Source organism: Cornus florida, unplaced genomic scaffold (genome assembly GCF_030987335.1).
Source record: "Cornus florida cultivar Cherokee Brave unplaced genomic scaffold, ASM3098733v1 CherokeeBrave_3.0.0_Hap2_Chr04, whole genome shotgun sequence".
Classification (NCBI taxonomy): domain Eukaryota; kingdom Viridiplantae; phylum Streptophyta; class Magnoliopsida; order Cornales; family Cornaceae; genus Cornus; species Cornus florida.
Window position 1 is genome coordinate 50,138,039 of NW_026775574.1, and position 10,430 is coordinate 50,148,468.

Here is a 10,430-nt window from a genome sequence, read left to right on the forward strand (position 1 = left end):
TTTTTGTTCATAGAGTTTTGCCATTTGAGAGCGTTTTCTCAAATTCCACTTTTCAGGACCCAGCGGGGCCCGTTCGGGGCACTTTTTGAGATTTCTATAAAAGGGGGGTGAAATATTTTATTTTTCATCTTCCCTACTCTCCTTGCACGACCTGAAGCAGCCATGGATGCCCATGGAGCTTCCATCTTCTCTCTCCTCCTTTGATTTACTTTTCCTAAGTAAAAAGTCTTCGGCCTTCACGGTTTTTGTTCCTCTCGACGTGTTCTACCATTCCCCCTTATTAGAACTCATTTTGGACCATTTCTTGAGTTTGGGTTTGAGGTCAAGTTGTGATTTTCATGGGGCTTCCTTTGGATTCATGTAGATCGTGTTGTCCCCGACAAAACCCTTCGGTTTCGGCGGATTCAGAACACTTTTTTTTCGGTGGGCCTTTGAGGTTTTCATCTCAAATTGAGGTAGGGGGTGTTATAGGTTTAATTCTTGTTATATAACATACTATTGATGCTTATACAACTTGTTTACATGCTTAAATATGAAATCTAGAGATTTTATTATTTATTTTTCTTGTATTGGATTTGATTTTCCCGATTGCTCATGGCTTGTTTTAAACATGTAGCATGGTCATATAGTACTCTATAATATGGTCATTGACATATATTAAATTGAGAGAATTTGAACAAGTATTAAAGATTTTATTTAATATTTATCTTGAATAAATATTTAATTCACATGGCCTTAACTAGCTTGAAAACAATGTGTGTTAGCATATTATCTTAGGCTTTAATTCACTCTTCAACATAGGTAAGTTTGAGAGTAATCGGAGTTGTTTTGAAATCTAGTAATATTTAATTAATTTATTCCGGGTGTACTATTCACTCCATTGGAATTCTGACTTGACATTCTTGATATGCATGCTATATGGTTTCACATATATTAAATCTAGAATATTTGGCTAGGTTTTGAAATCTATCATTTATTATTTTTCTAGTATTAAAGTTTAATGCTCATGGCTATTCATTGGATGGAATTCACTTGTGTCGTGTTTTTAAATCATGTCATGGTTGTTGTATAACATATTTAAATTTGTGATCATTTGGATGAATTTCAAAACTTAGAGATTTTAATTAAGTGTAATAATTAAAATCCATTCAATAGCTCATTGGTCTTGATTAAGTTTCTAACTTGGAATTCATGCTTTTCATGACAAATTCCTTTACCTGTATCAAATTGAGAATAATCGGATAAGTTTGAAACTTATATTCATTTACTTCCCTTGTATGGAACTTAATTCACATGGTTATGTCTTGCATGAAATGGACTTGTAACTTGACATTGAACTTGATCTTGATATGATCCTTGACACACCTTGTTCATAGAACATTTGGACTTGCCTTATAATCATGATAATTTAATCCCTTAGGTTGATTAAATTTTCCTTTTGATGCTTTCATCGGTTTAATCATGACCCCTTGTATCTAGGTTTCATTAATGTACTTAATGAACATGCACACTTGTCTTGGAATGATTTAATTACTCATATGTTGCTTAGAAAGTAATTGAATTATGTATCTTATACTTGTGGTATATTTACTTCAATGAACTCCATGTGCTATATATCTTGGATGTTGTCTATATAGTTGCATACTATGATTTCTTGTCATCTCACATGCCATGATAGTTGATGAACTAGGGGCATGACTTGCGTGTTCCAAAATCTTGGTTGTGCATGAAACGTGGTTAATGTATTTATTGTATTTGATACAATCTTGACTTACACAACTTGTTGATTTTGGAACTTGGGATATCAATCAAGAATAGGGGAAGGTACCCTTGGGTTGATAATCCCTAAAGTGATCCCAAGAATAGGGGAAGGTACCCTTGGGTTGATAATCCCTAAAGTGATCCTAAGAATAGGGGAAGGTACCCTTGGGTTAGTAACCCTAAAGTGATCCCAAGAGTACGGTTTTAATCCGGGCGATATCCAAGTTCCACATTGTTTGATTTCACTCTTTAAATTTCAAGTTGCTATTCCTCGAAGATTTAAACTTTTCGTGTTAATTAGAATACTCCAATCATGCCAATTGCATTTATAATGTAATTCTTGCTAACTTATATCCGAATATACTTCTTGTCGTGTTAAATAGTATGTTCCAATCATGTAAAGTGCCTTGACAATGTGAACTTGTATTCTAGTAACTCCTTGTCGTGTTGTATGGATTATTCCAAACTTTGCCTAATTGCATTGATAATGTAACTCTTGTTAACTTGTATTCAAGCATCCTTCTTGTCATGTTCTTTGAATTATCCAAATCTTGATTCGTTTCATACGTGTTTAAGTATCATGATTCTTGTTGATTATTACTCTAGGGTAGCTTAGGATGCTCCTTGAGTCTCATTGTGACATAGACGTTAGGTGGCATGAGCCCCTCTGATATGTTTCACCTTAAGGTGATAAAATTGTAAAATGTTAGGTCGATGCAAGCTCATCTCCTACGAGTAGCTTTATGTTGCTCACCCCTACGTTACTGGGGCATATTTCAGGTACATGACTTAAGACTTGAAGGTTTCATTGCCTTTGATGATTTGTAGCTTCTCATTACAAAACTTGTATTCTTTGATTCTATGTATGTAAAGTGTGCATAAGTACACTCTTTTCATTGTATTCAACATGTATAAAATGAGGCCGGAGGCCAATAACATGTATTATGTATTCTATGCACTTTACTTTTAAAGTTATTATGAAAACATTGAAAATTCACAAGTCTTTTCTTCATAACTTTTGCATTGGACATGGGAATTCCACTCTTTCTTTTTTCATAGGGATTCTATAATCATGTATGAGGTGTGGCCAAGGGCTAAACACCATTTAGTGTTCATTTTTTGCATTTTAGTTCACATATTGCATTTTGGGCTAAAATAGTAGAATCCGAGCCTTTAAGGGTTCATTTTCAAATCGGGTGGTGCAAAGTGTGTTCCGGCACCTCCACTAAGTCTCATTTATCTTGTATGAAGTGTGGCCAAGGGCCAAATGGTCATTTGAAACCATTTCCTAATTTTGGTTTCCATATTTTTCATTTCAAGTCCATTTTCGCCTTTTTGGCCGTTGGGGGGTCGGATTTTGCATCGGCGGTATTTTTAAGCCATGGACCATTGTAGTGCTTCCAAATAAGTAAGTTATGTTTGCATGCATGGTCGTTTCTGGGCAAACCCTCTTCGTTGGTGAAATGAGCCTCCTATGAACTCATTTTGCATTATTGTTGCATAATCTGTTCTAGGGGCATTCTAGACCTTTCAAATCAATTTTATTTTATTCTTTCAATATGGTCGCTTAGAAAATGTGATTTTAGGGAGGGGTTTCTTTTTTGTGTTTTTCCAGAAAATGTCGTCTTGGTGCCGGAAATCGATCGCAAAGTTCAGCTTTCTGTTTTTTTTTAGCAGCTTTTTGGACCTCCATGACTAGATTTCATGGAGGGGCATTTCGGGTATTTTACATTGCATTTTTTTTTTGAATTCTCTCGTGAGTTACATAGAAAATTCAATTTTGAGGGGGTTTTCTTCTTTGTGTTTTTTCAGAAAAATTCATCTTCGAGCCCGTTTTTGCTCTCAGTTGCAGACAGTCACTGTAGCAACTTTTAACCCTCTTGTTCAGTTCTGTTCTAGGAGCATTTTGGGAATTTCAAATTGATTTTTTTTTCAATTCCGTCCATTTAGTCGGGTAGAAAACTCGATTTTAGGGGGGGTTTCTTCTTTGTGTTTTTCCAGAAAAATTCGTTTCGGCCTTCGTTTCAAGCCTCAATTCTAGAACCTCAAATTTTTTTTTTCTTGCTGTCAACTGGTGCATGCCATTGGGCGCCGGCATGGGCGCCGGTGGGCTCGTGCATGGGCGCCAAGTGTGCCATGGCCTTTGTCGGGCCGCCGCGACGTCTCAACTTCAAACCCTCGTTTCTCCCTCGTCTGAACTCCAAATCGAGTGAACTTTTTTTTGAACTTGACTAATTTTTCACTGTCTTTCCAACAGTGTGCTTAGTTACACTCGGATCTTCCTAGATAATTACCAGTTTACCCTTTTAGCTTTAAGTGCTCGTTTTTCTTCATTAGGCTGTTTCTCCTTCATCCGGACTCCGAATCATGCGATTCTTGAGTCCATCTTGATTATTTTTTGTTGTCTTTCCAGCAGTGTGCTCGGTGGCACCAGAATCCACATTTTTTAGAAATGACTATTTTGCCCCTGGGGGCTTATTTGTCATATTTTTGATCTTTTGCTCCCGCATCAGTTCTCATTGAGTTCCACGACCTCATGGAAGGTCACTTTGACTTCTTAGAGTCTTGTTTTCTGTTTTCGCTTCCGCATATCGAACCCGTTATCGGGTCAATCTTCGGTTTATCACAGGACATGGTGGCCTAAAAACCAGGGTCGTCACAAAAATCAAACTACAAACCATTCAAATGCTTCCTAATTTTCATGGACTTCCAAGTAAAGAACCTTACAAGCATTTGGATGTGTTTCTTGAAGTATGTTCCACCGTGAGATACACGGACATGCCGGAAAAGGTCTTTAGGCTTAAACTTTTTCCATTCACCCTCAAAGACAAGGCAAAATATTGGTTCAACAATCTTAGGCCTTTTTCAATAACTTTTTGGGCAGAAATACAACAAGAGTTCTTGAAGAAGTACTATCCGGTTTCTAAGACCAATGCCATGAGAACTTTAATTAGGGAATTTTCACATGGGGATGGGGAAACATTTCATGAGGCATGGGAATGATTCAATGAATTGCTTAGGAAGTGTCCACATCATGACATGCCCAAATGGTAATTAGTTCAATATTTCTTTGAAAGTCTATTGGACAATTATAAAGGCATGGTTGATGCTTCCATGGGTGGCTCTTACATTGATAGGTATGATGATGATGTGTGGCGTCTTTATGAGAGCATGAGTGAAAATTCTTTGCATTGAACTTTATCTTCGAAGAATAGTAGAAATTCTAGTGAAAGGAAGAGTGTCGACTTACATCAAGTTGACCACTCTAATGAAATTGCCGCCAAGATGAAATCATTATCTCAAAGGTTTGATCAATTCATGATCAACCAAAACTCGGCAAATCAAGTATCTTCCTTCCCCAACCATTCTCATCATGCATCTAATGAGACATGTATGACTTGTTCAAGTGTTTTACATTCTACTTCCCATTGTCCCCATGGACATGTGCAAAGTGAGCACCATGAACAAGTCAATGCAACATTTGTTAATCAAGGGAACAATCCTTATGGCAATCACTATAATTCTAGTTGGAGGAATCACCCGAACTTCTCTTGGAAAAGCCAAGGGGAGGGCTTAAACCCTTCCCAAGGTGGTTTTCAAGGGAAGTACATCCCACCTCCAATGCAAGGCCAAGGATCCCAAGGATATAAACCATATCAATCACAAGGAAACCAATTCTCAAATTCTCATTTTCCCAATCAATCATATTCTCAAGGAAATGTTAGGAGTCCCGCTTTTGAGGAGAAAGTTTTAACCGCTTTAGGCACTCTAGAGGCGAACACACAATTGTTTTATTCTCACTCTCAATCCATTGCAAAGCTAGAAACCCAAGTAGGGCAAACAGCTAGTACTTTAAATGCGAGAGAAAAGGGAAAAATGCCTTTGAATGCCCCACCAAAGCAGCAATGCATTGTGGAGACTCATTCCTCATCGGAAGGTCACACAATAAAGCATGTCAATGCGGTGATGACCTTGAGAAGTGGGAAGATTGTGGACAACTAAGTGAGTATGTCCAATGAAGAGAGTGAACCGGTGCAACCACAAGTTGACACCTGTCCGATTTCACATCCTATTCCTCCTTCATTGCATATGCATAATCATTTAAATGAGAAAATGATGAAAAATGATTTGAAGAAAAGTGATTTGCAAAATGATTTCAAAACTTCTTGTGTTGAAGAAACTGCAAGGAAAAATTCTGAAAAGGTTTTTGAACCAAAGGCTCCATTTTCGGATGCCTTAAAAGGATCCATTTCTATTGACAAGCAAAAGGCCAAGACTAATGAAATTATAGATATGTTTAGGCAAGTGAAAGTTAATCTTCCGCGTTTGGATGTAATTAAGCAAATTTTGGTTTATGCCAAGTTCTTGAAAGATCTTTGCACCCAAAAGAGGAAGAACAAAAGCCAAGCACCTAGAAAAGTGGTCTTAACCGAGCAAGTAAGCTCGATTTTGTAACATAACACTCTCCCAAAGTTTAAGGACTAGTTCACCTACCACTTCATGCATCATTGGTGATCATATCATTAATTGGGCTCTCCTTGATTTAGGAGCAAGCGTTACCCTTCTTCCATACTCGGTGTATGTCAAATTAGGCTTAGGAGACTTGAAACCGACGTCGGTGGTTTTGCAACTTGCCGACCGATCCATCAAAAAGCCTAAGGGTATCATTGAGGACGTATTGATCAAGATTGATAAATTCTTCTTTCCTGTTGATTTCGTTGTCATTGACACGGAACCAGTTCCAAATCCTAAGAGCCAAATTCCCGTTATCCTTAGTTGTCCCTTCTTGGTAACCTCAAATACCAACATTAATTGTAGGACGGGGATAATGAAAATTTCATTTGGCCACATGAAGGTGAAGTTGAATATTTTCAATCCAACCCCCAATTCATTTGACAAGCATGAAGAAGTGAATGTTGTAGAGAAATGTCATGACCATGAATGTGAAGAAATAGAGTTTTTGTGTGAAACCAAAATTTCAAAAAGTTTATCTTTAACCTTGAAACAAAAGAACGTAATTTCAAAGTCTTGTTTTGAAAGGGCATGGAAGCCCAAAGATTGCATTGAAAAAGGGCCAACAAGTTCCTTTAAGCTTAATCCAACCACTTCTTTAGGGAACCGTTTGTTGGGTGGAGTTCAAAGTACTTATCATCCCGTCAAGGAGGGGATGCACTACAAGATGTTTGATCTGGGCTAAAAGAGCCCAACGTCTTGCTAGAGACGTTAAAGACTAGTGCATTTCGTAGGGTTTCACAACCCTATTCCTCCCTCATTTTTATTTTGAATTTCATTTCTTGCAAAGTCTAGATACTTGCTTTGGGTTCATATGCATTGCTGGGACTTGTGATTAGGATTGCATGCACTTTCATGTTGAAAATGGACATTTTGTTCCAGTTTGATCGATCTCCAAGGAGGTTCGATCGATCGAACTTCCAACCTACATCCAATCACCTTTTTGTCCAATCGAGCGAAGAAAACCTGCATATTTTAGCTCTCTGTCAGATCGATCTTCAGTTCTCAGATCGATCCAATTTCATCTTGGATCGATCTGCAATCTCCACACTTAGAAAAATTTTGAACCTACATCCACCTGCATCCAAAGGCCTCTCTGTCCCATCGTTCGAATATGTTTTGCAAGATTTTGCATGTTCGATTGATCTGAGTCTTTCTGAGATCGATCTTGTGGAGATCGATCTCTGTTCTTTGATTCACCATTTTGACTTTGACTTTGACTTTTGTTTATTCAAAAAAAAAAAAAAAAAAAAAAAATGAAGAAATTGTCAAAAATACAAAAATAATTTTGTTTATTTTATTTTTGAAAAACTTACAAATTTTCAATTTTCCATTTTTAATTTTCTGTTTATTTTTATTTTTATTTTATTCATTTTCCAAACAAAATTGAAAAACATTTTTGATTTTTAATTTCTAAATTTTAAAATTTTGATTTTAAAATTTTAATTTTCCAAAATTCAAAAATAGTTTTAATTTTTAATTATTTTTTTTAGAAAAATCCAAAAGTTTCAAAAATAATTTTTGTCATTTAAGAGGAGAGATCGATTCCAATTCCATCGATTTAAGGATTTAGTTTGATCGATCAAACTAAAAAGGGAATGTTTTTAAAAATCGAACCTAGGGTCATTCGATTGATTTCAAAGAACTCGATCTTCAAACCCTAGAGTCCATCATCGCTGCAAACCCTTCTCTTCTAACTCCGGCGAACCCTCCGGCGACTGCATCTCATCCCGAATCTCTCTCCCTCATCTCGGATCTCCAATTTCATCTTCATCTCATCTCATCTCTCGGTTTAGGTAAAGATCCGAGATCCCTCTTTTGATTTCAAGCTTTATATTGATGAATCACTGCTTTCCATGTTAGATTTATGATGGTGATGATGATTATAGCCATTGATGAAGCTTTAAAGCTCTGTATATATATGTGTCACTGCTTTCCATGTTAGATTTAAATGCGCTGAAAAGTGCGCATTTAAACCCCTTAAGTTTAGGTATTCTAGAACCTTTACCTATCTTATTTTCTTGCTTTAAATTGATTTCGTGTTATTTCCGTTTTCAGGTACTTATCCCCAAAACAAGCTAACTCAGCTAAATAAAAGCAGAATTAAAGCAATCTTGAGATGAATCAAAGAAAGGAGTAAAGTGGGAGCAAAAGGAAACAAAGGGTGGAAATTCAGCAAGTTCGATCGATCAGGGAATCTCTTCGATCGAAGTAACATTGATCGATTTCAGCACTTCAAGATGGATCCAAGCTATTTTGTCCTTATCCAAAGATCCCACAAAGTTTGATTGATCCAACTTTCTTTCGATCGATCGAAAAGATTCCATCTTATCCAGTTGTACCACCACACCTACCAGTTTTGTCTCTTTCCCAAAAATATCTCCAAAATATCTCAGATTTGTCCTCATCCAAAAAGCCACCGCCATAGAGGATTGATCCAGCCTTAGTTCGAAAGATCTCAGCCAAGTTCGATCGATCAAAGCCAAGGTTTGATCGATCGAACTTCCCCAAGTATGAGAAAATTCAATTTCCAGTTCATTAAAAGTTGTCTCATATCCAATCATTGGGAGGAATATTGGTGTACGAGCCCAGGTCATTGGGGGTGACATTTGACCTACCTATATAAGGAATATGAGCCACTTTTACAAAATGACTTTTGACACAATTTCCATATCATATTCTTAGTGAGGAAAAAAGAAGAGAGGAGGCTAGAGAAACAAGCTTGGAGTTCTTCCATCGACTAAGAAGAGGAGCAATTTCTTTCATGGAGTTAGCCCTTGAGGGTTGGAAGAGCACATCCATGAGTGGCTAGACATCCTTTTGGGGCTAGAGTTTGCCCTAAGCATGCTTTTTATATCTTGATTTATGTATTTTTGAGGGGATTTGTGTTGTAATACATGTTTTGACATTTATATATACATAGATCTTGTTTATTCAATGATTTATGTGGTTTAATGCTTCCAATTGACCATTTCATTCCATCCATATGTCTATGTATGTTAGAATAGATGTTCATGTGTTTATTTCTAGCTTTTGTGTTATTGATGCTTGTCTATGTGTATTGATGCTATAGATCTAGAGATTGTCAAGATATAGTGCTTAATGGAATGCTCTTGTGGTTTATTTGATGGTTCATGCTCATTTCTTGATGGATTATGTCTTTCCTTTAGTTTAAATAGTTTAATTTCATGTTAGTAGCTTAGTTGTAGTGTAGTTGTAGTGTAGTCGCCCTAGTTGTTAAAAGAGAGGACAATCCATGCTTGTTGTTTGATGTTCCATACTTTTGAATGGAAGTAACATATGTCTCTAACCCTGTGATGTGTTGGATTGTGAGTTTAAAGGAAGGATTAATGACTTAGTCTGATATATTGTGCTTTTCACTTTGTTGCTTAGATAATATATGTTTAATTGGTCATCCATGCTTATTTAAACAACTATACACACACTCACCAATATTACAACACATGTTTTCCCCTCATTAATCATTCATTAAGTTTGTAGAAAAGCTATGCTTAGTGGTGACCTCTAAACCCTAAGATCTCTCTCTCTCTTTTATTATTTCTATTGCATTTTATTGTTTACTTTAATTTAAATTACACATTAGTATAATTCACTAACCAATCTTTTGATCACTCGACCTACTAACCCTAATCTTGTTTCCACAACCATTACGACCCACCAATCCCTTGGGTCGATTCCTACTCGCCCTAACTATATTTTAGTGAAAGGTAGTAGTGGCAATTATAAATGTAAAACTTGGCCCCTCATTTTAATGCACCTTCTAAGCTATGTGCTTGCGGTGACCACCATGAACGAAACTTCCTTGGGAAGAGTTGCAATCGAGAATTGAAAAGCTAAACTTTTTGACCTAAAGCAAAATACTTATTAATGATATGTCTATTATAAAATGCTTTAGTCTTTGCTTTATAAATTTTGGCATTTGCATAAGCCTCATTTTGGATTTCTGCTAGCTCATTAAGCTGCAATTTTCTGTTAGAGCCAGCCTTATCAAGATTAAAATTAAACCTCTTTATGGCCCAAAAGACAAGATACTCTAATTCAACCGGAAGATGACATGCCTCGTAAACAATCCGGTATGGTGACATGCCAATTAGCATCTTAAACATAGTTCGGTAGGCCCAAAGTGCATTGTTCAG

At 36.6% G+C, this 10,430-nt stretch overlaps 1 pseudogene; it reads right to left on the reverse strand.

Annotated features, from left to right (window-relative positions):
* Positions 1 to 4,703: 4,703 nt before the first annotated feature.
* LOC132305796 (small nucleolar RNA R71) lies at positions 4,704 to 4,802 on the reverse strand (annotated as a pseudogene).
* Between the last annotated feature and the right edge of the window lie 5,628 nt (positions 4,803 to 10,430).